At 44.8% G+C, this 5,009-nt stretch overlaps 1 pseudogene across 1 annotated transcript; it reads left to right on the plus strand.

Annotated features, from left to right (window-relative positions):
* Positions 1–1,013: 1,013 nt before the first annotated feature.
* LOC308098893 (eukaryotic translation initiation factor 3 subunit E-like) lies at positions 1,014–2,328 on the plus strand (annotated as a pseudogene). The gene has a single exon. The product of its transcript is annotated as a eukaryotic translation initiation factor 3 subunit E-like (transcript).
* The last annotated feature ends 2,681 nt before the right edge of the window (positions 2,329–5,009 follow it).

Here is a 5,009-nt window from a genome sequence, read left to right on the forward strand (position 1 = left end):
CTGTTTTGGAACAACAGTAAACATTATGGGCACTCGAGTGGAGGCCCCAGCTTTGAATCCATGGATAAGACATGAAAGTTGCAGGTTTCAGCTTTAAGGACTGCAGTTCAAATAACACTGAGGCATTTGAATGTTTTTCCCCCCATTTTTTCCTGTCTATGCCATCTCTCTCTCTCTCTCTCTCTCTCTCTCTCTATCCCTCGCACAGACAGACAGACAGACAGACAGACAGACAGACAGACACACACACACGTTGTGGTGTTATTTTTAGCAGTGCGTGCGTGTGTGTGTGTGTGTGTGTGTGTGAGAAGGTAGAGCAGTGTGTGTGTGTGTGTGTGTGTGTGTGTGTGTGTGTGCGTGCGTGCGTGCGTGCGTGCGTGCGTGCGTGCGTGCGTGCGTGCGTGCGTGCGTGCGTGCGTGCGTGCGTGCGTGCGTGCGTGCGTGCGTGCGTGCGTGCGTGCGTGCGTGCGTGCGTGCGTGCGTGCGTGCGTTGACCTGTTGTCTCACCACACAGCCCCAGTCCTTACAAGGACCCGGCGGTGGACACGGTCGCTCGGCAACCGCTTGTGTTTTGCACCTAAGCTGTGAGGGTCCAGCGAGTGACCCCCCCCCCCCACCCCACACACACACACACACCTGCCCTTCATCATCCTAATTATTACTGCAATCCCCCTACCCTCCCCTTCCTCGCCCCAGCCCTGTGTGTGTGTGTGTGTGTGTGTGTGTGTGTGTGTGTGTGTGTGTGTGTGTGTGTGTGTGTGTGTGTGTGTGTGTGTGTGTGTGTGTGTGTGTGTGTGTGTGTGTGTGTGTGTCAGTCTGAGCAGCCTACTAAAGTTTGCTGGATGGGCCCGTTTGGCGATCTGCCCCAAATTGTAATCACACATCAAGGGCACTCTAAACACCAAAGACGCTTGAGTGACGTACTGTATGTGGTTCATACATCACTGCAGCAGTGTTTTGCTATATCTGCTACAGGTCGCTCAGTGGACTCAGTTTTTGCAAAGAAAGTAAACATGGCGGACTATGATCTCACCGCCAGAATTGCCAGTTTTTTGGACCGGCATCTTGTATTCTCTTTGCTGGAAGGGATCTATAATGAACAGGAGTTGCTTCATGGAAAGCTGGACCTCCTCAGTCACACAAACATGGTGGACTTCGCCGAGGACGTGTACAAAGACCTCTCCCTAAACTGCGGGGACACTCTGCGGGAGAAGAGGACAGCCGTGGTGGCTCAACTGAAGCAGCTCCAGTCGGAGACAGAACCCATTGTGAAGATGCTTGAGGACCCAGAGACAACCCGGCAGGTCCAGTCCACCAGGGACGGACGGATGCTCTTCAACTATCTGGCGGAGAAACACAACTTCCGCCAGGAGTACTTGGACACCCTGTATCGATATGCCAAGCTCCAGTATGAGTGTGGAAACTACTGTGGAGCAGCTGAATACCTCTACTTCTTCCGTGTCTTGGTCCCGGCCACAGACAGAAACGCCCTGAGCTCCCTGTGGGGCAAACTGGCCTCTGAGATCCTGACGCAGAACTGGGAGGCTGCCATGGAAGACCTCATCCGCCTGAGAGAGACTATCGATAACAACTCTGTTAGCTCTCCTCTCCAGTCTCTCCAGCAGAGGACATGGCTCATTCACTGGTCACTATTTGTTCTTCAACCACCCCAAAGGTAGAGACAATATCATTGAACCTTTCCTGTATCAGCCTCAATACCTCAACACCATTCAGACCATGTGCCCCCACATCTTGCGCTACCTCACCAAGGCAGTCATCACAAACAAGGACGTCCGCAAGCGTTGGCAGGTTCTGAAAGATCTGGTAAAGGTCATACAGCAGGAGTCTTACACATACAGAGACCCAGTTACAGAGTTTGTGGAGTGCCTGTACGTGAACTTTGACTTTGACAGAGCTCAGAAGAAGCTAAGGGAGTGTGGGTCGGTTCTTGTGAATGACTTCTTCCTGGTTGCTTGCCTGGAGGACTTCATAGAGAACGCCCATCTCTTCATCTTTGAGACTTTCTGCAGAATACATCAGTGCATCAGCATCAGCATGCTGGCAGACAAGCTGAACATGACGCCCGAGGAGGGTGAGAGATGGATTGTCAACCTTATCCGCAACGCCAGGCTAGATGCCAAGATAGACTCTGAGCTGGGTCATGTGGTAATGGGGAACAACGCTGTTTCGCCCTACCAGCAGGTGATTGAAAAGACCAAGAGCCTCTTCTTCCGCATCCAAACGTTGGCCATGAACGTCGAGAAGAAGCAGTCCCACAGCAACAGGAACGAGACTCCAAACTGGACAGGTCAAGAAACTGCGTTTTAGAATCACATTGAAGACGGAGCGATATATGTTTTATCTCTTATCTATGCATCATCTCTTCAGCCGGTGGAGAAATTAGTTACATGATTTGAATTTTGCTTTGGTTTGGGCTTATTAGTTTAGTTGCGTTATCTTTGTTGTATTTTTTTGTATTTAGTGTGGTTTTGTATTGTTTTTCTTTTCTGGGATGGATGTTTGTGTTGAGTTGTATGTTTTGGTAATTAAACCTTTCCTGTCCCACTGCAGCCCATTAAAAGTGCATTTAACCACTTAAACCCTTAAAGTCCCTCAGGGCTCTATCTAGTATCTTTTCCGTGTTAAATATTATACACTTTGCAGAAAATAGCAGATCTACAAGGGCACAACACGTTGCACGCGATGCCTTGTAAGCTTGTAGATATTACAACACGTAGAGAGCACTGCAGCCTGGAGGAAGGAGGCAGCTACCATGGGCGGTATCCCCAGTCCGGGCGCACAGGGACAGGGACACACGCACACCTCAGCCGGTGAAATGGGCCAGTGCTGCACGACAGGCAGGTCATCTGGAGTAATTCCTTTGTCCTCCACAGGAGAGACCGTGGGTGTGGTGACCTTACGGAGTAATTCATGGACCTGCTGGCTTCTCTGTTGCCTTTTATTGTTTAACATTAGTTGTTTAGCTCTGGCGCCATCATAGGATTAAAATAGTGTCATGGTGTTTATATGCATTCATTGTCTACTGCCATTTAGATGCCTGTGTACCAGGCTTTTTTATCAATTAAACGTGGTTATTTACTTAGGGTGGCATAGTCGGCTACCCATTATTGGTTTGTTTAAATGTTTTATTGTAAATTCAGATAGCACTTGCACTTTCCACTTTTTAAAGGCCTACAAAGGAAACGGAAAAGACAAATAGGAAATGATGTGGATCCATTTAGAAAGGACATGGCTCCAGTGTGGATCTCGGACTTCACGTGAATAGCTGTCGTCTATTAATGACATATCTATGACTCCAAACCTGGGAAAGGTTTCAGAGTGTGACCGCAGCCTCCCTCGACTTCCCTTATAAAACATAAGTGAACAGAATTACTGGGTCAGGTCCAGCGGTTTGCAAGACACGCTACTGCCGACACCCTCTATGCTAGTGTACATTTATTAATGTATGTATATATATATATATCCTCCTCTATATAAAATGTCCTTGTGGGTGGACGTCACAAATGTAACGACCATATATGGAGTCGGACACCACTTAAAACCTATATGGTTGACACCTGAGCCATGACTAGTGTATTTTCTGTTTTCGATCTACATTAAATATCTTCGCTCTAAATAGCCGATCAACAAGCTCATGACGCATCGCAGTGCGACGGGTTGTGAGCATGTTGATCTGCTATTTTCAGTTCAGTTGAAGTGGTTATAGCTAGCAGGCTGAAAATGTAGTATACATATATAAAATTAAGAATATAAATTTATAAAAACACAAAGCATACTTGGCAGGGTGCACAAGAAATCTATACTACAAACTAATAGACTAAACTAAAACAAGCTTACTATTGCCAATTACTAGTAATACTATTTATTTCCCATTCGTTCATCTTACCAAAAAAGCACCAAATGGAAGCCCTGAGCACACATTTCAATGGAGAGAGGGAGCCTTGCACTCCAATTAGCATTGCTAGTATGTCGCAGGGACTGACTTGACTGTGTAGTTATAGTGTCATACCTGTACAGTATATGCTGATCAGTTTATCAATCACTGTACATTTTATGGGGTAACACTCCATTTTAAGTGGTGTACATAAGACTTACATGACACTGTCATAAACATGAAGCTTCATTAAGTGTCATTCGGTCATTTATGTCACTTTAAATGCAAAGTTGACATTATTTGGGAAGTCTTTGTTAAGACAAATTGAGATCATAGGTCGTGTTTATGACAGGTGTTACTGTTAAGTCAGTAAAGTGTTCCCATCACAACCAGTCAGGAATCAATCTTCCTTTTGTGACATAATGCAGTAACTAGAAACAGCCACCAGGTGTCTTCATGCATCCAGTCTATGAAGAGCAGAGGATTTCTGACTCTGCTTGAGGGCCAGAAGATTCTTTTAGAACATCAACCACTGTCACTAAAATATATGGATGGAAATGTGGATACTCAGATCTTTTACTAAAGTAAAAGTATTACAACTACAATACAGAAATACTATGTTACAAGTAACAGGCCTGTATTCACAATTTTACTTGAATTAAAGTGCAAAAGTACTGGCATCAAAACATACTTAAGACTCAGAGTACCAAAGTACAAGTAATTATTATGAATGGCCCACTTCATAATTTCTTTTTAAAATGTTGGTAAAAAAAAAAAAAATGGGTCTTTCTTGAAACGTTCTTGAAAAAAGCTCACAACGCATCATGCGTTGTGAAGTTTAAATCAGGCCATAAGTAATTAAAGGTTTTAAATAATTGTAGTCGAGTAAAAAGTACAATCTTTGTCTCTGAGATGTAGTGGAGTATAATAAATTGAAATACTCAAGTAAAACTAGGCTACCTCAAAATTGTACTTAAAGTGAAGTACTTGAGCAAATGTACTTACTTAGTTTCCACCACTGATGGAGATACAAGGTTTCTGCTCAACAACAACAACACTTCTGTATTTTATGTCTTTTGGGCTGTCGTCAAGAAAAAGACGATTAACCATTAAT

This window comes from Gymnoscopelus braueri (assembly GCF_963280865.1).
Source record: "Gymnoscopelus braueri genome assembly, chromosome: 13".
Lineage (NCBI taxonomy): Eukaryota > Metazoa > Chordata > Actinopteri > Myctophiformes > Myctophidae > Gymnoscopelus > Gymnoscopelus braueri.